The sequence below is a fragment of the Solea solea genome, chromosome 18 (assembly GCF_958295425.1).
Source record: "Solea solea chromosome 18, fSolSol10.1, whole genome shotgun sequence".
NCBI lineage: Eukaryota > Metazoa > Chordata > Actinopteri > Pleuronectiformes > Soleidae > Solea > Solea solea.
The window spans coordinates 12850602-12872970 of NC_081151.1; the positions used below are offsets into that span (position 1 = coordinate 12850602).

General features: G+C 41.4%; 20 non-coding genes across 20 annotated transcripts; all 20 read right to left on the reverse strand.

Moving 5' to 3' along the window:
* Positions 1–540: 540 nt before the first annotated feature.
* trnav-aac (transfer RNA valine (anticodon AAC)) lies at positions 541–613 on the reverse strand. The gene has a single exon. It is a non-coding gene; the product is annotated as a tRNA-Val (tRNA).
* Positions 614–787: 174 nt separating this feature from the next.
* trnav-cac (transfer RNA valine (anticodon CAC)) lies at positions 788–860 on the reverse strand. The gene has a single exon. It is a non-coding gene; the product is annotated as a tRNA-Val (tRNA).
* A 135-nt stretch (positions 861–995) lies between these two features.
* trnad-guc (transfer RNA aspartic acid (anticodon GUC)) lies at positions 996–1067 on the reverse strand. Its single transcript has one exon. It is a non-coding gene; the product is annotated as a tRNA-Asp (tRNA).
* A 629-nt stretch (positions 1068–1696) lies between these two features.
* Positions 1697–1769, reverse strand: trnav-aac (transfer RNA valine (anticodon AAC)). The gene has a single exon. It is a non-coding gene; the product is annotated as a tRNA-Val (tRNA).
* Positions 1770–1943: 174 nt separating this feature from the next.
* On the reverse strand, positions 1944–2016 carry trnav-cac (transfer RNA valine (anticodon CAC)). The gene has a single exon. It is a non-coding gene; the product is annotated as a tRNA-Val (tRNA).
* A 136-nt stretch (positions 2017–2152) lies between these two features.
* Positions 2153–2224, reverse strand: trnad-guc (transfer RNA aspartic acid (anticodon GUC)). The gene has a single exon. It is a non-coding gene; the product is annotated as a tRNA-Asp (tRNA).
* A 629-nt stretch (positions 2225–2853) lies between these two features.
* trnav-aac (transfer RNA valine (anticodon AAC)) lies at positions 2854–2926 on the reverse strand. Its single transcript has one exon. It is a non-coding gene; the product is annotated as a tRNA-Val (tRNA).
* A 174-nt stretch (positions 2927–3100) lies between these two features.
* Positions 3101–3173, reverse strand: trnav-cac (transfer RNA valine (anticodon CAC)). The gene has a single exon. It is a non-coding gene; the product is annotated as a tRNA-Val (tRNA).
* A 136-nt stretch (positions 3174–3309) lies between these two features.
* On the reverse strand, positions 3310–3381 carry trnad-guc (transfer RNA aspartic acid (anticodon GUC)). The gene has a single exon. It is a non-coding gene; the product is annotated as a tRNA-Asp (tRNA).
* Positions 3382–4012: 631 nt separating this feature from the next.
* trnav-aac (transfer RNA valine (anticodon AAC)) lies at positions 4013–4085 on the reverse strand. The gene has a single exon. It is a non-coding gene; the product is annotated as a tRNA-Val (tRNA).
* Positions 4086–4259: 174 nt separating this feature from the next.
* trnav-cac (transfer RNA valine (anticodon CAC)) lies at positions 4260–4332 on the reverse strand. Its single transcript has one exon. It is a non-coding gene; the product is annotated as a tRNA-Val (tRNA).
* A 136-nt stretch (positions 4333–4468) lies between these two features.
* Positions 4469–4540, reverse strand: trnad-guc (transfer RNA aspartic acid (anticodon GUC)). The gene has a single exon. It is a non-coding gene; the product is annotated as a tRNA-Asp (tRNA).
* A 631-nt stretch (positions 4541–5171) lies between these two features.
* On the reverse strand, positions 5172–5244 carry trnav-aac (transfer RNA valine (anticodon AAC)). Its single transcript has one exon. It is a non-coding gene; the product is annotated as a tRNA-Val (tRNA).
* Positions 5245–5418: 174 nt separating this feature from the next.
* On the reverse strand, positions 5419–5491 carry trnav-cac (transfer RNA valine (anticodon CAC)). The gene has a single exon. It is a non-coding gene; the product is annotated as a tRNA-Val (tRNA).
* Positions 5492–5627: 136 nt separating this feature from the next.
* On the reverse strand, positions 5628–5699 carry trnad-guc (transfer RNA aspartic acid (anticodon GUC)). Its single transcript has one exon. It is a non-coding gene; the product is annotated as a tRNA-Asp (tRNA).
* Positions 5700–6328: 629 nt separating this feature from the next.
* Positions 6329–6401, reverse strand: trnav-aac (transfer RNA valine (anticodon AAC)). Its single transcript has one exon. It is a non-coding gene; the product is annotated as a tRNA-Val (tRNA).
* Positions 6402–6575: 174 nt separating this feature from the next.
* On the reverse strand, positions 6576–6648 carry trnav-cac (transfer RNA valine (anticodon CAC)). The gene has a single exon. It is a non-coding gene; the product is annotated as a tRNA-Val (tRNA).
* A 1183-nt stretch (positions 6649–7831) lies between these two features.
* Positions 7832–7904, reverse strand: trnav-cac (transfer RNA valine (anticodon CAC)). Its single transcript has one exon. It is a non-coding gene; the product is annotated as a tRNA-Val (tRNA).
* A 136-nt stretch (positions 7905–8040) lies between these two features.
* Positions 8041–8112, reverse strand: trnad-guc (transfer RNA aspartic acid (anticodon GUC)). The gene has a single exon. It is a non-coding gene; the product is annotated as a tRNA-Asp (tRNA).
* A 629-nt stretch (positions 8113–8741) lies between these two features.
* Positions 8742–8814, reverse strand: trnav-aac (transfer RNA valine (anticodon AAC)). Its single transcript has one exon. It is a non-coding gene; the product is annotated as a tRNA-Val (tRNA).
* Positions 8815–22369: the final 13555 nt, after the last annotated feature.

Sequence of the window (22369 nt, forward strand, 5' to 3'; positions counted from 1 at the left end):
GGTGCACTCATTCAGAGTGAACCCCATGTCAGAGTGAATACCTACCCCAGGGGGTCCTCACTCAGATAATGAAGAAGACCATACATCTCTTCCAAGGAAAGATGAAAGTTACATTCGGAAAGGCCCCATGAGGCCATCTCCAACAGGAACCTTCAGATGAGGCCATGAAAATAAAGAAAGATCGTACACTTCAGGACAGGTCTCCCCCGCAAAGTCATGGCCTTGAGAAGACAAATGCCCTTACTGTGGTCTTTCAGCAAGGATGGGATGAGTCAGGTCAACTGACCATGACAGACTGTGGTCTCCAGTTTGTAAAGTGCAACAGCCAGAGAACCTGTGAAGCTAATTTACTGACTTGTACCACAATGGTTTGCCACTTAAGTACAAGGTTTCTCAGTCTTTGAGTTATCTACTTAACAAATAGAGAAGAGGCACTTGAAATGTAGTTGCGGTTGTCAAAGTCCATCAATCCTATTATTTGTTGATCAAGGCAAGGGTGAGCAAATTTTTTTTTACCCATGGAGACTTTAAACACAGTGCTGTTTCCGCTCGGTTTCGAGCCGAGGACCTTTCGCGTGTTAGGCGAACGTGATGACCACTACACTACGGAAACCCTGGTGGGAAAACTGAGATTGTAGATTTTGCCAAAATACAATGAGCCTGATAGCAATAGATGTGTGCTTTGACAGGAGGGAGCAAAAGGTCACATTTTGATAGGTGACAGGCTCTCACTGGGATCAGTTAACATACACACATTCAATGAATCACATGCACTGCGGTAGCAAATTGTTTCCGCTCGGTTTCGAACCGAGGACCTTTTGCGTGTGAAGCAAACGTGATGACCACTACACTACGGAAACCCTGCCAAGGACACCAGGATTGGTGGAGTACTGGAGAGCTGTACCCCACCAATGTGGAGCAGACGTACTATCTCGCAGGTGAGGCATCAGGTCGAGTTTTGATATGAAGGTCCCATGGGACTTCAAGAGTAAGAGCTCCCCGTCGGGGAATCGAACCCCGGTCTTCCGCGTGACAGGCGGAGATACTGTCCACTATACTAACGAGGACTGCGCCTTCTGACTGGGAGCCATGGCCACGGATTACGAGGCGTGGTCTGTCTATTTTTGCTGCCAGCCAACAGGCAGACATTGCAAGAGGTGCACTCATTCAGAGTGAACCCCATGTCAGAGTGAATACCTACCCCAGGGGGTCCTCACTCAGATAATGAAGAAGACCATACATCTCTTCCAAGGAAAGATGAAAGTTACATTCGGAAAGGCCCCATGAGGCCATCTCCAACAGGAACCTTCAGATGAGGCCATGAAAATAAAGAAAGATCGTACACTTCAGGACAGGTCTCCCCCGCAAAGTCATGGCCTTGAGAAGACAAATGCCCTTACTGTGGTCTTTCAGCAAGGATGGGATGAGTCAGGTCAACTGACCATGACAGACTGTGGTCTCCAGTTTGTAAAGTGCAACAGCCAGAGAACCTGTGAAGCTAATTTACTGACTTGTACCACAATGGTTTGCCACTTAAGTACAAGGTTTCTCAGTCTTTGAGTTATCTACTTAACAAATAGAGAAGAGGCACTTGAAATGTAGTTGCGGTTGTCAAAGTCCATCAATCCTATTATTTGTTGATCAAGGCAAGGGTGAGCAAATTTTTTTTTACCCATGGAGACTTTAAACACAGTGCTGTTTCCGCTCGGTTTCGAGCCGAGGACCTTTCGCGTGTTAGGCGAACGTGATGACCACTACACTACGGAAACCCTGGTGGGAAAACTGAGATTGTAGATTTTGCCAAAATACAATGAGCCTGATAGCAATAGATGTGTGCTTTGACAGGAGGGAGCAAAAGGTCACATTTTGATAGGTGACAGGCTCTCACTGGGATCAGTTAACATACACACATTCAATGAATCACATGCACTGCGGTAGCAAATTGTTTCCGCTCGGTTTCGAACCGAGGACCTTTTGCGTGTGAAGCAAACGTGATGACCACTACACTACGGAAACCCTGCCAAGGACACCAGGATTGGTGGAGTACTGGAGAGCTGTACCCCACCAATGTGGAGCAGACGTACTATCTCGCAGGTGAGGCATCAGGTCGAGTTTTGATATGAAGGTCCCATGGGACTTCAAGAGTAAAGAGCTCCCCGTCGGGGAATCGAACCCCGGTCTTCCGCGTGACAGGCGGAGATACTGTCCACTATACTAACGAGGACTGCGCCTTCTGACTGGGAGCCATGGCCACCGATTACGAGGCGTGGTCTGTCTATTTTTGCTGCCAGCCAACAGGCAGACATTGCAAGAGGTGCACTCATTCAGAGTGAACCCCATGTCAGAGTGAATACCTACCCCAGGGGGTCCTCACTCAGATAATGAAGAAGACCATACATCTCTTCCAAGGAAAGATGAAAGTTACATTCGGAAAGGCCCCATGAGGCCATCTCCAACAGGAACCTTCAGATGAGGCCATGAAAATAAAGAAAGATCGTACACTTCAGGACAGGTCTCCCCCGCAAAGTCATGGCCTTGAGAAGACAAATGCCCTTACTGTGGTCTTTCAGCAAGGATGGGATGAGTCAGGTCAACTAACCATGACAGACTGTGGTCTCCAGTTTGTAAAGTGCAACAGCCAGAGAACCTGTGAAGCTAATTTACTGACTTGTACCACAATGGTTTGCCACTTAAGTACAAGGTTTCTCAGTCTTTGAGTTATCTACTTAACAAATAGAGAAAAGGCACTTGAAATGTAGTTGCGGTTGTCAAAGTCCATCAATCCTATTATTTGTTGATCAAGGCAAGGGTGAGCAAATTTTTTTTTACCCATGGAGACTTTAAACACAGTGCTGTTTCCGCTCGGTTTCGAGCCGAGGACCTTTCGCATGTTAGGCGAACGTGATGACCACTACACTACGGAAACCCTGGTGGGAAAACTGAGATTGTAGATTTTGCCAAAATACAATGAGCCTGATAGCAATAGATGTGTGCTTTGACAGGAGGGAGCAAAAGGTCACATTTTGATAGGTGACAGGCTCTCACTGGGATCAGTTAACATACACACATTCAATGAATCACATGCACTGCGGTAGCAAATTGTTTCCGCTCGGTTTCGAACCGAGGACCTTTTGCGTGTGAAGCAAACGTGATGACCACTACACAACGGAAACCCTGCCAAGGACACCAGGATTGGTGGAGTACTGGAGAGCTGTACCCCACCAATGTGGAGCAGACATACTATCTCGCAGGTGAGGCATCAGGTCGAGTTTTGATATGAAGGTCCCATGGGACTTCAAGAGTAAAGAGCTCCCCGTCGGGGAATCGAACCCCGGTCTTCCGCGTGACAGGCGGAGATACTGTCCACTATACTAACGAGGACTGCGCCTTCTGACTGGGAGCCATGGCCACCGATTACGAGGCGTGGTCTGTCTATTTTTGCTGCCAGCCAACAGGCAGACATTGCAAGAGGTGCACTCATTCAGAGTGAACCCCATGTCAGAGTGAATACCTACCCCAGGGGGTCCTCACTCAGATAATGAAGAAGACCATACATCTCTTCCAAGGAAAGATGAAAGTTACATTCGGAAAGGCCCCATGAGGCCATCTCCAACAGGAACCTTCAGATGAGGCCATGAAAATAAAGAAAGATCGTACACTTCAGGACAGGTCTCCCCCGCAAAGTCATGGCCTTGAGAAGACAAATGCCCTTACTGTGGTCTTTCAGCAAGGATGGGATGAGTCAGGTCAACTGACCATGACAGACTGTGGTCTCCAGTTTGTAAAGTGCAACAGCCAGAGAACCTGTGAAGCTAATTTACTGACTTGTACCACAATGGTTTGCCACTTAAGTACAAGGTTTCTCAGTCTTTGAGTTATCTACTTAACAAATAGAGAAAAGGCACTTGAAATGTAGTTGCGGTTGTCAAAGTCCATCAATCCTATTATTTGTTGATCAAGGCAAGGGTGAGCAAATTTTTTTTTTTACCCATGGAGACTTTAAACACAGTGCTGTTTCCGCTCGGTTTCGAGCCGAGGACCTTTCGCGTGTTAGGCGAACGTGATGACCACTACACTACGGAAACCCTGGTGGGAAAACTGAGATTGTAGATTTTGCCAAAATACAATGAGCCTGATAGCAATAGATGTGTGCTTTGACAGGAGGGAGCAAAAGGTCACATTTTGATAGGTGACAGGCTCTCACTGGGATCAGTTAACATACACACATTCAATGAATCACATGCACTGCGGTAGCAAATTGTTTCCGCTCGGTTTCGAACCGAGGACCTTTTGCGTGTGAAGCAAACGTGATGACCACTACACTACGGAAACCCTGCCAAGGACACCAGGATTGGTGGAGTACTGGAGAGCTGTACCCCACCAATGTGGAGCAGACGTACTATCTCGCAGGTGAGGCATCAGGTCGAGTTTTGATATGAAGGTCCCATGGGACTTCAAGAGTAAAGAGCTCCCCGTCGGGGACTCGAACCCCGGTCTTCCGCTTGACAGGCGGAGATACTGTCCACTATACTAACGAGGACTGCGCCTTCTGACTGGGAGCCATGGCCACCGATTACGAGGCGTGGTCTGTCTATTTTTGCTGCCAGCCAACAGGCAGACATTGCAAGAGGTGCACTCATTCAGAGTGAACCCCATGTCAGAGTGAATACCTACCCCAGGGGGTCCTCACTCAGATAATGAAGAAGACCATACATCTCTTCCAAGGAAAGATGAAAGTTACATTCGGAAAGGCCCCATGAGGCCATCTCCAACAGGAACCTTCAGATGAGGCCATGAAAATAAAGAAAGATCGTACACTTCAGGACAGGTCTCCCCCGCAAAGTCATGGCCTTGAGAAGACAAATGCCCTTACTGTGGTCTTTCAGCAAGGATGGGATGAGTCAGGTCAACTGACCATGACAGACTGTGGTCTCCAGTTTGTAAAGTGCAACAGCCAGAGAACCTGTGAAGCTAATTTACTGACTTGTACCACAATGGTTTGCCACTTAAGTACAAGGTTTCTCAGTCTTTGAGTTATCTACTTAACAAATAGAGAAAAGGCACTTGAAATGTAGTTGCGGTTGTCAAAGTCCATCAATCCTATTATTTGTTGATCAAGGCAAGGGTGAGCAAATTTTTTTTTTTACCCATGGAGACTTTAAACACAGTGCTGTTTCCGCTCGGTTTCGAGCCGAGGACCTTTCGCGTGTTAGGCGAACGTGATGACCACTACACTACGGAAACCCTGGTGGGAAAACTGAGATTGTAGATTTTGCCAAAATACAATGAGCCTGATAGCAATAGATGTGTGCTTTGACAGGAGGGAGCAAAAGGTCACATTTTGATAGGTGACAGGCTCTCACTGGGATCAGTTAACATACACACATTCAATGAATCACATGCACTGCGGTAGCAAATTGTTTCCGCTCGGTTTCGAACCGAGGACCTTTTGCGTGTGAAGCAAACGTGATGACCACTACACTACGGAAACCCTGCCAAGGACACCAGGATTGGTGGAGTACTGGAGAGCTGTACCCCACCAATGTGGAGCAGACGTACTATCTCGCAGGTGAGGCATCAGGTCGAGTTTTGATATGAAGGTCCCATGGGACTTCAAGAGTAAAGAGCTCCCCGTCGGGGAATCGAACCCCGGTCTTCCGCGTGACAGGCGGAGATACTGTCCACTATACTAACGAGGACTGCGAATTCTGACTGGGAGCCATGGCGACCGATTACGAGGCGTGGTCTGTCTATTTTTGCTGCCAGCCAACAGGCAGACATTGCAAGAGGTGCACTCATTCAGAGTGAACCCCATGTCAGAGTGAATACCTACCCCAGGGGGTCCTCACTCAGATAATGAAGAAGACCATACATCTCTTCCAAGGAAAGATGAAAGTTACATTCGGAAAGGCCCCATGAGGCCATCTCCAACAGGAACCTTCAGATGAGGCCATGAAAATAAAGAAAGATCGTACACTTCAGGACAGGTCTCCCCCGCAAAGTCATGGCCTTGAGAAGACAAATGCCCTTACTGTGGTCTTTCAGCAAGGATGGGATGAGTCAGGTCAACTGACCATGACAGACTGTGGTCTCCAGTTTGTAAAGTGCAACAGCCAGAGAACCTGTGAAGCTAATTTACTGACTTGTACCACAATGGTTTGCCACTTAAGTACAAGGTTTCTCAGTCTTTGAGTTATCTACTTAACAAATAGAGAAAAGGCACTTGAAATGTAGTTGCGGTTGTCAAAGTCCATCAATCCTATTATTTGTTGATCAAGGCAAGGGTGAGCAAATTTTTTTTTACCCATGGAGACTTTAAACACAGTGCTGTTTCCGCTCGGTTTCGAGCCGAGGACCTTTCGCGTGTTAGGCGAACGTGATGACCACTACACTACGGAAACCCTGGTGGGAAAACTGAGATTGTAGATTTTGCCAAAATACAATGAGCCTGATAGCAATAGATGTGTGCTTTGACAGGAGGGAGCAAAAGGTCACATTTTGATAGGTGACAGGCTCTCACTGGGATCAGTTAACATACACACATTCAATGAATCACATGCACTGCGGTAGCAAATTGTTTCCGCTCGGTTTCGAACCGAGGACCTTTTGCGTGTGAAGCAAACGTGATGACCACTACACTACGGAAACCCTGCCAAGGACACCAGGATTGGTGGAGTACTGGAGAGCTGTACCCCACCAATGTGGAGCAGACGTACTATCTCGCAGGTGAGGCATCAGGTCGAGTTTTGATATGAAGGTCCCATGGGACTTCAAGAGTAAAGAGCTCCCCGTCGGGGAATCGAACCCCGGTCTTCCGCGTGACAGGCAGACTGTCCACTATACTAACGAGGACTGCGCCTTCTGACTGGGAGCCATGGCCACCCATTACGAGGCGTGGTCTGTCTATTTTTGCTGCCAGCCAACAGGCAGACATTGCAAGAGGTGCACTCATTCAGAGTGAACCCCATGTCAGAGTGAATACCTACCCCAGGGGGTCCTCACTCAGATAATGAAGAAGACCATACATCTCTTCCAAGGAAAGATGAAAGTTACATTCGGAAAGGCCCCATGAGGCCATCTCCAACAGGAACCTTCAGATGAGGCCATGAAAATAAAGAAAGATCGTACACTTCAGGACAGGTCTCCCCCGCAAAGTCATGGCCTTGAGAAGACAAATGCCCTTACTGTGGTCTTTCAGCAAGGATGGGATGAGTCAGGTCAACTGACCATGACAGACTGTGGTCTCCAGTTTGTAAAGTGCAACAGCCAGAGAACCTGTGAAGCTAATTTACTGACTTGTACCACAATGGTTTGCCACTTAAGTACAAGGTTTCTCAGTCTTTGAGTTATCTACTTAACAAATAGAGAAAAGGCACTTGAAATGTAGTTGCGGTTGTCAAAGTCCATCAATCCTATTATTTGTTGATCAAGGCAAGGGTGAGCAAATTTTTGATGAGGCCATCTCCAACAGGAACCTTCAGATGAGGCCATGAAAATAAAGAAAGATCGTACACTTCAGGACAGGTCTCCCCCGCAAAGTCATGGCCTTGAGAAGACAAATGCCCTTACTGTGGTCTTTCAGCAAGGATGGGATGAGTCAGGTCAACTGACCATTTCGCGTGTTAGGCGAACGTGATGACCACTACACTACGGAAACCCTGGTGGGAAAACTGAGATTGTAGATTTTGCCAAAATACAATGAGCCTGATAGCAATAGATGTGTGCTTTGACAGGAGGGAGCAAAAGGTCACATTTTGATAGGTGACAGGCTCTCACTGGGATCAGTTAACATACACACATTCAATGAATCACATGCACTGCGGTAGCAAATTGTTTCCGCTCGGTTTCGAACCGAGGACCTTTTGCGTGTGAAGCAAACGTGATGACCACTACACTACGGAAACCCTGCCAAGGACACCAGGATTGGTGGAGTACTGGAGAGCTGTACCCCACCAATGTGGAGCAGACGTACTATCTCGCAGGTGAGGCATCAGGTCGAGTTTTGATATGAAGGTCCCATGGGACTTCAAGAGTAAAGAGCTCCCCGTCGGGGAATCGAACCCCGGTCTTCCGCGTGACAGGCGGAGATACTGTCCACTATACTAACGAGGACTGCGCCTTCTGACTGGGAGCCATGGCGACCGATTACGAGGCGTGGTCTGTCTATTTTTGCTGCCAGCCAACAGGCAGACATTGCAAGAGGTGCACTCATTCAGAGTGAACCCCATGTCAGAGTGAATACCTACCCCAGGGGGTCCTCACTCAGATAATGAAGAAGACCATACATCTCTTCCAAGGAAAGATGAAAGTTACATTCGGAAAGGCCCCATGAGGCCATCTCCAACAGGAACCTTCAGATGAGGCCATGAAAATAAAGAAAGATCGTACACTTCAGGACAGGTCTCCCCCGCAAAGTCATGGCCTTGAGAAGACAAATGCCCTTACTGTGGTCTTTCAGCAAGGATGGGATGAGTCAGGTCAACTGACCATGACAGACTGTGGTCTCCAGTTTGTAAAGTGCAACAGCCAGAGAACCTGTGAAGCTAATTTACTGACTTGTACCACAATGGTTTGCCACTTAAGTACAAGGTTTCTCAGTCTTTGAGTTATCTACTTAACAAATAGAGAAAAGGCACTTGAAATGTAGTTGCGGTTGTCAAAGTCCATCAATCCTATTATTTGTTGATCAAGGCAAGGGTGAGCAAATTTTTTTTTAACCATGGAGACTTTAAACACAGTGCTGTTTCCGCTCGGTTTCGAGCCGAGGACCTTTCGCGTGTTAGGCGAACGTGATGACCACTACACTACGGAAACCCTGCCAAGGACACCAGGATTGGTGGAGTACTGGAGAGCTGTACCCCACCAATCTGGAGCGGACGTACTATCTCGCAGGTGAGGCATCAGGTCCAGTTTTGATATGAAGGTCCCATGGGACTTCAAGAGTAAAGAGCTGCCCGTCGGGGAATCGAAACCCGGTCTTCCGCGTGACAGGCGGAGATACTGTCCACTATACTAACGAGGACTGCGCCTTCTGACTGGGAGCCATGGCCACCGATTACGAGGCGTGGTCTGTCTATTTTTGCTGCCAGCCAACAGGCAGACATTGCAAGAGGTGCACTCATTCAGAGTGAACCCCATGTCAGAGTGAATACCTACCCCAGGGGGTCCTCACTCAGATAATGAAGAAGACCATACATCTCTTCCAAGGAAAGATGAAAGTTACATTCGGCAAGGCCCCATGAGGCCATCTCCAACAGGAACCTTCAGATGAGGCCATGAAAATAAAGAAAGATCGTACACTTCAGGACAGGTCTCCCCCGCAAAGTCATGGCCTTGAGAAGACAAATGCCCTTACTGTGGTCTTTCAGCAAGGATGGGATGAGTCAGGTCAACTGACCATGACAGACTGTGGTCTCCAGTTTGTAAAGTGCAACAGCCAGAGAACCTGTGAAGCTAATTTACTGACTTGTACCACAATGGTTTGCCACTTAAGTACACATTTTCTCAGCCTTGAGTTACCTGTTTAACAAATACAGAAAATGCACTTGAAATGCAATTCTGGCTGTTAAAGTCCATCCATCTGATTATTTGTTGATCAAGGCAAGGGTCAGCAAATTCTTTTTCCATGGGCAGTGCTGTTTCTGCTTGGTTTCAAGCCCAGGCTATATTGCGGCTAATTTAGCCAACAGCTAAAGGTTTCTCTCTTTAAGCATTAATTAAGCAAAATGTAACGCTGTTCATCTCTTACTGTAAAGTGTAAAACATGTATCTCTTAACGACAACTTCATAGTAGTACAGAAATAATTACGCATGTATCAACCATTGCTAACACTTGCTTTTTACGAGTTTGTTGTGACCTCTGCTTCTTTTTGATGATTTCCTTTGCCTGCTGATTTGGACCTCTACCTGTGTATCGAGTACTGCTTGATAAGTAATTGATTTAAATAATTGAATTGATTTACTTCTCTGTCTTGAGTCTTATAGTGATGTTCGATGAATATTAATGCTGCTGTTTCACTGCTATGATCAAATGAATAAGGCAAAATGCACTTGACTCATTTCTTCTTATAAGTGGAGTGAGTGGAAGTGGCAGCTGGAGAGCAGAGGGGTCCAGAGGAAAACACTCGGCTGTATTTACACTTGATTGACTCACATTAAAGAGCTGCTTCAAATGAAGATGAGGTGTTTGCAGAGATTAACAGCACTGGAAAGTTTGAACACCATGCAGGTGGTGGGAATCAACTCATACATCATTAATAAAAGTCATAAACAAATCAAAGCAGAATCGCAGTCAATCATGGATGTTGCAAAAATGTATCCATATGTAGCCGGCTCGCTCTGCAGTGCACGAAAACACGGGACACAGGGGTAGTTTCTCACTGACGTTTTATTCCTGTATGATGGCGACATAAAACAATATGGATGTGAGTGAGATCGACATCCTCTCCACAAAATGCCTCTCTTAGTCAGGAACAGTGTAGAAATACAACACTATCTCCTAAAACTTATCACATCTCTTCATACAGTGAATCACACAACTTAACATTTGAACATAACAAATGGAGGCTGAGAAACCACACACATACCTGTATGATCCTCTCCACAAAATCCCTATACACACAAAACAAAATCCATTTAGCATGTAGGCTATTACATGGAGAACACGTTGGCGCATGCGCACCACACACACACACACACTCACTTGCACGCACACACATTGAGAAATCATGGCAAAATAAGCAAAAAAGTCTCTCTCTGTTGCTCAAAACGGCTCCCAAAGTCATGCTACACAACAGAAAATACAATGAACACATCTCGGAACAGTAATACATTAACGTTTGTTCACTAAATTAGCACTAAAAGTCAAAAACATAACTTTTTTACCCTGGAGACTCAACTGCATACCTTTCTTAGTCAGGAACAGCGTAGACTGACCAGAGAGCTACAGACGTCATATCTGCAGACTTTCTAAATAAAAAGTTGGGTTTGTAAAAATTATGGAAATAAAAAAAATAAAACCACAACAATTTGAATAATCCATATTGCAGGCAAACACATACTACACACTATGGTTCGACACTGCAAAATTTAGGATTGATCTATATGATACTAAAGGCATTTTTTACATTATACAGTTCTGAACTCAACTTTTTTTGTTTTTCCATTAGTGATGGTACCTGGTACAAGGTGCTTTTTTTAGTGCCTGCTCTGGTGAGGTTCCAAGCGAGCTGAGTCGAAACAAGAATCAAATTAAACAAAGCTGGTGTATTTAGTGACAGCACTGTCGCAAGTCAGTGATCGCGAGCCGAATCACAACTCGTCCAGCCGTATTTCAGTTCAGTGACTGTGTCAGACAAAGTCTGTGTTCCGATCATGCAGGAAGTACCAAACTAATATTTTTAATTACCTGAGGCTTAATGATGATTAATGATTCAGTACCACAAAAAGAACTGCTTTGCTCGTTTGTGTTGCATATAAAATGATGTGACAGCAGTTTTGTGCAGCAGTGCTATGACGACCCCGCCCATGTTGAAGAGGTACTATAGTAATGGAAAACCATGTGCCTGTTAACAATAACAATAACAATAGATTTTATTCCTCAGCTTCTACCTTTCTGATGCAACCATCTCATTTGTTTGGGATTGGAAACAGCTAGGAACATGCTATTCCACTACTGCCAACATTGCTGATTCAGCTGTTGTCATTTCATGCAGTTTGACATGAATATGAGTAGTATATTTATTATTGTTATTATTATTATTATTTTATCTTTTTTTTTTTGTGATTTTCCTTGTCCATTGTTAATTAGTCAATAATCACATGTTTAAATCCAGGACAGAATACAGGCTTAAGGTCATTTTTTAAATTACAATTAATTAATTAATTGCATTTTTAAACATGAAATTTGCACAACATTATCCATAAAACTACTACTGGAGAGGATTCCTGAATATTTTAAACCTGATATTCTTTTTGTTCAGAAACAATATAATATGCACTTTCATTGCACTTCATTGGCTTTAAAATTAATTCATTAATTTTCCACCAATCCCTGCTGACATAGAATGAAAGGCAGGATGTGCACAAATTGTGTGAAAAGTACTGCACAGCCACAGCAGTGAATAACCTTCCTACACACATTGCTACTGCATATCTTTCTTTTTTTTAACTGTGAAATCACTGTGGCTGTCTGCTCGCCACCGCTGTGTCATGTGACAGCATGACCACTGTGATGGAAATTCTTAACCCTCAGTGAGTCTTTAGCATTATTAAATATTATTTATTTAGAGCCATTGCTAATTGAAAGTTGTTAGGAGTACATTTTATGGTGAAGACTGAGCTAGTTTCACAGTTGGCTCCAAGAGGAAGGTATTGTTTTTATTCCTTGCAAGTAAGAGACCAATCAGAACCTCATGTAATGAAAAACATTTGACTATGATGGAGCCATGAGCAGATTATTCTAGAGATACTGATTCTAATAAAAATGTCAAAGATGTGAAAGTTCATTAGACAGATGAGTATATGCATCAACTTTAGGACAAGTCACATAGTGCAGTAGTGGCTCGAACCGTTGCTTGCAGCAAAAAGACAGAGGTTTGGTTGATGTTGCCTCTGTTCTCCTTGGCCAAGTATATTCAAATAAATGTCCTTAACCCTTGAAGACCTACGCCTACTCACAATGAAATGAATATCTGCAACCAAGGTCTATTTGAATACTTTGGGTGTCAAAGGGAACACTGTGTTACTGGTGAAGAGTAAACGAGGATGGCACACAACAAAAATGAAAAAAATTCAGGCTCGCCTAAAAACAAAAAAAGCAGTTTCAAGGATGAGTATCTATTTGGAATGATCCAGCAGCAGCTCTACACTTCTATCAAATCAAAGTACAATTATGTAACCATTATCACTGTAAAGGTTGACTTTGATCAAGTGAAGCAAAACTATATTACAGAGCTTTTAGTACAGAAAGTACAGACGAGGTACTCAACTCATCACAGACTCGAGGGCCTTCTTCACACCCAACAAGAACACACAGCAGAGCAGGAGAAGAGGAGGACCGAAGTGTTCATGCAAGATGTCAAAGGATGGCTGCACACACTGCCACTTTTAATGAAATAGGAGCAACATACTGACTGTAGAGGAGAAACTAAAACTGAAGTATTTATTTCAGCATCAGTAATGATTGTCTAGTACCAATGTTGGCGCTGATGTTATCGATACATGTACCAATCCGCCCATCCTTACATTTCAGTGATAGTCAAAGCTCAGCTTACACATTACTGATCTGACAACTTGCCAAATGTGATAAAATTGTAAAAGTCACACTGTCTGACTTCCATTTGCTCCGGGGCGTCTCAGCAAATGCTTGGTAAAGTCAGGAGTCACCATGAAACATTTGTCAGCATCTCTACATCTGACAACATCATGTAACTTCCCCACATTTGGCTGACCATTCCTCAAGATATAAAATACCATGGGTGGGTGCAAAATGAGGACCTTAGCTATTTTCTCCACCCCCCACCCAAGTGAAAGTTTAATTAAAAGATATGATCTTAACTTCAAACCCACTCCTGCTGCCAAGTCAAGGACTGTACACTGAAGCCCAGTGTGCTGGACTATAATGCCTGTGAAGCTATACTGACACTACAGAAGTTCTGCTGGCCAGATCTGACCCGCAATGTCCTTACTGGAAATAACGACACAAAAATCAGTAAAAAGGCAGCAGGGACAGAGAAATGGGTGGGTGCTGTCCATTGGCACTTTTCCATTATACAGTTCTAGCGCTATTCGGCTCTACTCGACTTAACTACTTGGTTAAGTATCAGGCACATAATTTTCCATTACTATAGTAACTGATCACAGTTCAGTGATGACACAATCTAACCAATCAGTGTCTGGCTGTTAATGTCACATTTTAGTAACAGCTAAGCTTGCTTGTAACCAAAAACCAAAAAAAGCACCAGGTACCAGGTACTATCCCTGGTCAGCATTGTCCCTATCTTACTATTTTTACTACTTGTTTGTTTCATATGTATATATGGATATAGTGCCACATAATATGTCTTTTTTCTTTTAGTCTGCCTTCTCTAATTATGTAAGTGCCCACACAGAAGGCCAGGGTCACTAGTCGCCACAGTCCAGTGTTTATCTATTTGCCTTAGAACAACTGCACTATTCTCGTCAACAGTTACCATAGCAACCAAGGTTACCCTGGGGGCCCATATTGATAAAAAAAAAATGTAGAGATGTTTAAACATCCAAGATGTCAAGAGGAGATGTGTGAGTTAGGTAAGACATGAGCTAATGGAATTGACATTCTCCACAAGCTCAAATGTGAGGACTGTTTGAAACTATGGCTCTCATCTTCAATGCATTAATCATGATTAATTACCTGTATTGCATGTTGTTATTTGCACACCATGTTGTTTTAAAACACAGTGGCAATTTTGTGATAAAAAAAAAGAAATCATCTGACAGCCCTAGTTTAAACTGTTCTCAATTGGTCTTTAAACTCCAAACAGCAGTGAAAGTGGTGAAGGAGACATTATGTCAATCCAAGCCAATCCAATTCAACTTTATTTATAAAGCAACAGCTGAAACAAAGTGCTGTACATCAGAGATAAATAAGAGAAATACAATATAAAATGTACATCATGAACCTAACAACGAACAATAAAGCAATACAATAAAAGGGTCAAGGGTAACTTATGACTCTAACTCTCTAATGATGAATGCAAAAGTCAGGACCACACTGGAGGTGTGAGCACTAAGCAGGATGTCTGCATTGCTGAATGTGCTTTTCATTTCAGCCAGATTAGATGTAAGTGAGCCGCTTTGCTCCTTTTGAGATTTTGGAACTTGGAACCCCTGTTTTCTCCACCAGCTTCGAGGTTCATAGCCAAGACAAAAAAAGCACCTTTCACCACAATATAACTGTGTATATCTGTCACATATGTCACAAAACAACACTTCCTTTACACTTTTCAAAGCAAAAGTACTAAATGTTGTTCCACTCAATCCAGTCAATTTTTTTAACATGAAATGTTCTTAACTTAAAACATGACATGTTTGCAAGCCCAGCACTTGCTCAACTTCATACTCAAGAGGCGTGACTTTTAGCTGAGGTTTAAAACTATTTAAAACATCTCATCTGCATTCAGCTCTGCAGAAGACAAGTTAATAGCCTATTTTGAAATTTTAATCCAGTTTGGATCAGGTCAGCTGAGTTTTTTATTTCATATCTATTAATGTATAATATTAATTTGCACTGCACATCCAGGGAAACTCAGTAAAGCATATAACATATGAGGCTATGATTATTATTTACATCATTAGCAGCAGTAGTATTGTCATTATTATTATGCTATGATTAAAATTAATATTTTATATATACATATGTATGTACAAATGATAAAGGGTATGTGCACACTTTATAATACAGTAAGCAAAATCATAGATAAACCAAAGATGCATTGACCCTAAGTACTCATTCATGCTGCATGTGCACCCACGGTAAATTGCTGTGGGAACAATGAACAACTACTTATATGGACATCCTGGGTGTGTGTTTATAGGGTATATATTCAGGTTTTCTTTTTTTTAGTCTTATGTGTTGTTGAGTCAAAGTTCTGATTCATTTTATATCACATTTTAGTAGTGATATAAAATAGCAATAATTGTGCAGAAGTCACGAAATAGACCGATTTTCTTTTCTTTTTGTTCATGAAAATGAGCCAAGTGAATTTTGAACAGTGACGTATTTCCAAATTTCACAAATTCAATCCGATTTTAAACATTTTTAGTAGCGAACATTTTTGCTCAGGTATGTTTATATACAGTAGTTTGTGAAAAGGAAAAAAAAAAAAAAGTTTCATCAGTTTGCCTAGGTTGTGCTGAAAAAAAAGACATGACACTCTATTTTGCATATTCTTATAGCCTCTATATATACTGTATGTTTAAACATTGGATGGAAAAAAACGGCCAAAATGCTCTGTGTTCTAAGGGCTCCTAAAAGAAAGTGTTAGACTCCCACAATCCACAAATAACAAATCCATAGCATGAATACCAATTGATTTGTTGAAGAGTTAAAATATTAAATTGTACACTGAATTTAATTGCCTTTTAAATTGTTGTTTGTGTTTGTAATTTATATGTTTTTGGAAAGAAAATGTTCCACAAAAAAAATTTAACCTGGCGCAATCGCTCTCTGTTATAATGCTGAAGGAAATAGTCAAAATGATGACACATTTTGTGTTTTTCACTTTCCAGTCCTATTTTCAGCAAGAAGTAATGATTCTTTGTCAACCAACCAATGGACTGCAGTGTATCTAGATCTGCTTTTTAGGTGCTGGACCAGGTTGTTTATTACGTTTTTTAAAACGTAATAATGTAAGTGTAATGTAAAGAACCAAACCAATCTTTACTGCCTGGTGGAAAAAGTTGTGTTTTATCTGTTGCCTATGAATACAATCTGAATTATGAATTTTTTATAATGTTGCTGTATTTTATTACAATCTATTCACCCGTAAAAAAACATTAAAAACAGGGGGGGAAATCAACAACAATAAAAAAAAAACCCAAATCCATTTGTCCTACAGCTACTGATACAATAACATGTCTCTGTGAGATTGCCTGATAACAAAATCAATTGAATTTCATTTATGCTAACTCCATATAATATGTGATCAATAGTTTCCATTACAGGGGGAGTGTTGAAATACCACACCCACCTGTCTTCAAGGCTGTTTGAATATGCACAGCACACTTTTATGTCTGTTATGATCCTCATGTCTCCAGACTGTAGCGATGACCTCAGACCTGCTAACTCCAAGGCCAGCAACCAAGACATTTATCAATATGGATTTTCTGGCAACACCTCTGATAGAAGATACAATTGGAAAAGCAAATGCCAAAAATAATCACTTCAGTGGATCAGTGGATATAAAGTGTAAATGTGTAAGCTTTATGAAGGATATGCTAAAACCCTCATCTTGGAACACAAAATTGACATTTGACCTCTCATTCAAGAGGCGTCTTCACTTCTGAAAGTCTGTGGTGAAATCCAGGAACTTTGACCTCTGTGAAGTCCAGTGTGTCCTAATAACACTTAGGACATGTCGACAATGGTTCCACAAAGACATTATAATGGATAAAGCTGTGATGTTTTGGCAGGCAGAAAACACACACACGCACACACACACATACACACAGTGACTTTTTGTTAAGTTGGTATAAATCTCTCTCTTTAAAAATGAGAAGTAGAAAAAAAAAGAATAAAGAGCCAAATGCCAGCTCCCGTTTTGTTTACTGACAGTGGCACAATAGGCTCTTCCTCATATTGATATATACCCTTGTAAATAAATGAATAAATATATACAGTACAATATACTTATTTCCTGTGGACGGCAGCATTGCACCCCTCAGTGTACACAGTCTGCCAGAAATTATTAGAAGGAAAAACTTCAAAAAGTAAGACAATCCATAAAAAAGGTTGCTATGTATGAATTGTTGAAATTGTCTGAAAATGTAGGAGACAGCAACCCAAACTGACCTCTGCAGGGAATTGCTGACTCAGCATTCGTGAGATGGTCAGGTTGTGCATCGCCTCTACTGCTGTAATTCTGCTTCACCTTATTTGGTCGTTCATCAGTCTGCCTCATGTTGGATTCACCACCACTAATACTCGACATAAGCGGGCAAATCTGGTTGAAAGCACAAACACGAGTCTTTCATTAAAAAGGCACCAGCAGCTTTACCATTTTATCACAGCTGACAGCTTGTCAGCTTCATGATAACAGAGTGGCCGTCCGTACCTTCTTGTTGTGTGTTACCACTGAACCTGCTGCCCGACAGAGCTGAGAGAAGGTGCATCATCTTTTGGGTCATCAGCAAACACAGGGAACATGAATGTGCTGCACCTTGAGAGTGAACATGTCGGTCATTCCTTCTTTAGAACCAATAACAAAATGACCACAGTGCAACAATAGCACAGGGTCAAAATCCCTATAAAATCCCTATAAAACTGCTTAGTTTGCTCAGTAGAATCAGCCAGTTATCTTGGACATTTTGACAAATTATGAAACTGCGAGATGAGCATTTACTCACATCACAGTGAAATGAAAAGTCTTTTGAAATGTGTCATCCTGAATTTATTCAATTGTCTTTGTTTGGGTGTATTTCATTTCATGATGCTGTTCAGCACCATTGTTTCATCAACCCTTTAACTTCAAAGACGACACGTTTGCACAAGCACACTTTGCATTACCGTCATTACGCGACGTGTGGATGTTGCGGTAATTTCACTCGCGCCTTTTCAGGAAGCCGGCGAATCAGCGTCTTTGTCAGCAGAGAGGAGACAGTTTGAAAAATTCCATAGATTCCATTTGTTGGCCTTTTTTTGGACATTGAAAGACACAAAGACACAAACAGATGTTATTTTAAAAATCTGTTATACTGTTCAAATATCAAAATGAAGCAAAATCTTGTTAATACACTATTTTGACATGCAGTAAATTGTAAATAACTGCCAGCTATTGAAAGTTATTCTGGAAAAATGGGCAAAAGCACTTAGTTAACATTAACATTAACACCATAAAGGGGCAAGAAACATTTTCTTGCCCCTTTATAAGCAAAAAAAAGTCCATACGGACATTTTGAGGTTTAGGTGTTAAAGGATTAAATGACACAAAATCTTAATTACGTTCATACAGTATGTATTGTACATGTTATCAAGCTTAACATGTTCACCCTGACATAGCCAAGTAAGAGTTAATATGACCACTAAGAAATTCAAATATATTTGAAAAACAGTATCTTCAACAATGAATCAATGTGGCAGTTCTATCAAAGTGTAAATAAAATAGTTTCCTGTCTCTTCACAGTAAGGAAGCCTTCAGGAGAATGAATATTTTATAGATTTTTTTTCTTTTTTGTATCTGTCTTGGTTGTCTTCTGTAGATTCTGTCCCTGTGTGTCTTGAGTGGTGTGACTTCCTGCTTTACTTTGTAGTTTTTTCATATTGTGTACCTAGGGTTTGTCCCAGTGTGCTTTTAATCTCTCTGCTGCTCCTGTTTCTTTGTCAGTTTTCTCTTTTGCCCCCTCTTGTTTCTGAATATCTTAGTTGAATTTTGGAACTTTTTATTGCGCTTCGCCCTCACCTGACCTGGTTTATGGATTTTCTTCACGTACACTAAGCCTGCATTTGAATCTTTAGTTCTGATTGTCCATTAGGAAAGAAAAGGATCTTTATTGTCATTATATAACTGAAACTGCACAACAAAATAGCGAGGTTTAATGAAGGGCTGATCGGAGCCGCTAAGACTTTGCACACCGCCGTAATAGACCAACCTGACTGAATGTGTCTAAATTCACGCATGTTTTTTTATGGTGGGAGAAAATGGCGCGTCCGGAGGAAACGCACACAGACACAGGGAGAACATGCAAACTCCACACGCAAACCCAGCACCTTCTTGCTGTGAGGCAACAGTGTGAACACTGGCAGTTATTTTCCTTTACTTTGAAATTCTGTTGTGGTTCGAAAACTTTAATTTCAGACACATTCTCAAATACCACAGGGCATTTCATCTACTGCTGTGCTAGAGGTTAACACAATGCCTAAGAAACCCACATTGTCAAAAAGGTTTCTTAATATGTTCTTAAATTTAATACCTGCATTACAACTCACATGCACTGCCTTTACGTGTTGAAGTGTTTTTTCTATAGAACAGTACTTTTATTGTTTTCATAAGATTGTGGCGTTTTGACTGCTTCTGTCTTCGTTTTCATTTTCTTCATCTCAGACCTTGTGTCTTCTCTCATGTGTTCAAAAATATAACTTTTAATTAAAATGCCTTGTCAGATTGAGCTGTCACAAAGGATTTATTTTTTTCTTCAGTTAGGATTTGGTGGGATTTTAATTTTCACATTGTACATAATATTGTTAACAGATAATTACTGCAGTGTTACTAAGGAAGCACTTTATAGTTTGGCAAACATGAAGCACTTACTTACTCCTAGCTCTTGTTTGTACCCAAATGTTGAAATGCACTTATTGTAAGCGTCTGCGTAATGACATGCAATGTAATGTAATGGAAGCCATCACTTCTCCACTCACATGTTTAAAGCAGGAGTTTTCTTTTCTCAGAAAATTTGTTTTGTTAAACCTCTTATTTTCAGAATTTGGCGTTTAACTTTAGTTAGCTCACCGACATTCTTCATCTACCTGTTCTGGTTTGTCAGCTGTTTGACATCTAGAGAGTTAAAAGTTTTTAGTAGATAATATGCCTAAGATAATAACATTGTACCAGAAAGAGGGATGTATACAAAATAAATTTATTTAAAATAAAACTAGTGAATAGAAATAGTGTGTTATATGTTCTTTCCTTATTTTAAAATGTTATTATTTATTTGCTGAGAATCGATAAATAAAGGGTGATGACAAAATAAAGTATAGGAAACAATTGGTTTTGTCCTTTCACTTGAAAGCACAATCTTAAACTAACCCTAAAAAGTCATGCTGGATTTCTACAAAATAATTAATATATGTGACATGAAAGAAAATCTTTTCACAAAGAGTTTCAAATGCATGTTGATTAAAAGTACAGTGTGTGATTAAATGTAATGTAATACATTCTGCCCCAGCACTCTAAACCCATAAAATCTATAATTTAAATATTCAATAAATTATACAATACAGTATTAAATAATATAATTTCTTTCAAAAGAAGTGGTAGTAAAAAAAACAAAAAAAACAAACAGCAGTACAAAACATTAGCGACACTCATTAAACAAGTAAATCACAGCAAATGCATTATTTTAAGAGCCACTTTTCTAACCACAGTATTAACATAAATGCATTATTTAGCACAAACACAATTTATTTAATTTAAATATGATATTTAAAAAGGTTCCCACTGGATGAATAATGTTAAGACATTGTCTCCACCTGCGTCTCCTGCACCATTTTTTGGCCTGTTTTTGGACATTGAGACAAAGGCTCAAATGTTATTACTTTCGCCCCACAGAGTGGGAGTGAAGTATTGTTTTTGGTGGTTCTGTCTGTGTGTGCTTCCACACTTGCTTGCAATATGAGCAACAGAGGCTGACAGAGGCTTGTTGCATGAATGGGGGAAAGTCTCCCATCTCTGATTGCCTTGTTTTAAATACGTTTTATACTGTTATTTTTATGGTTAAAATAAGCAAAAAATGCCCAGACGGCTTGGGTGTTAAAGGGTACATGTAAAAGTTTAAATAAAAATAAAATACAAATTCTCTGTTGCTACAAATGTAATAGCTTTGAAGAAGAAGAGGATGAGAGTGAGGGGATAAGGATGAAAATAACTGATAAACTAATTATATTAGAAAATAATATAAAGAATTTTAAATTGTGATGAAGAACTGGGGTCTAAACACAAGACAAGATAATATTAATTCTTTTTTTTGATTTGTATGTGTGACATACGGCTGCTAATTGGGTGCCCGGTGTATGAAATCACTGACACTACTCAAATCAGGCCAGTTTGCATAAGAAGAGTGTCGAGTCAGCGGCTTAGAAAGTCGCAGTGCAGCTGTGGTCGGATATTTAGGTTCCAGTGTGATCGTGTTCCACCTTTGAGGATGTGTGTGACCCATGCTAGGGCGTCATCCTGCACCTGCCCCTGTTTGTTTTTCTCATGACTTCAGAGAAGAGCAAGGATACACTGTTCCACCGGCCAACATCTCCCACACTGAACTGTGTTATTTAAGTTATCTTGCAGTGATAACTTGGACTAAGTCAGTGGAACAAAGCAGTTTGTTGAAGACACACCCAGGATAGTCATGTAGTGGCAGCCACATCCGACCAGATGGAGTGGATGTGGGTGAGTAGGTAAAAGGGGTTGTCTTCTAATCAAAGGGATCCCTCCCTGGGTTTAATTCCTGGCGCCTCATGCCGATGTGTTCCTGGGCAAGGTTTAAAGCTGCAGTGTACTTTTTACCATGTCACTCTCTATTTGGTCTTTATGAACAGAAACAATGTAACATTATTTGTTTTCTGTGTTTTTAAGACATCAGGCAAAACTATCAGACCTGACTGAGAGAGAATTTGTTTGTATATAGCAGGTGGTCATCAGTGGACTGATATGGGTTTTTCTGTGGCTGGTGCTAATGCTTAACTTTAGGAATCAGTGCAGCTGATGAACACTATCAGTGGTTCCCAAAGACTGGGTCGGGACCCACCCCCAGGAGATTTATTTTGGGTCTGTGTAACTAATTTGCATAGTCTTCCCAACATTTTGGTTTTGTGAATTTGTTTTAAATGGCACTGAAATGTTAAGTAATTTACCAAACATCTCTGAGAAATAATTTGTTTACCACATCAACATTACATTAG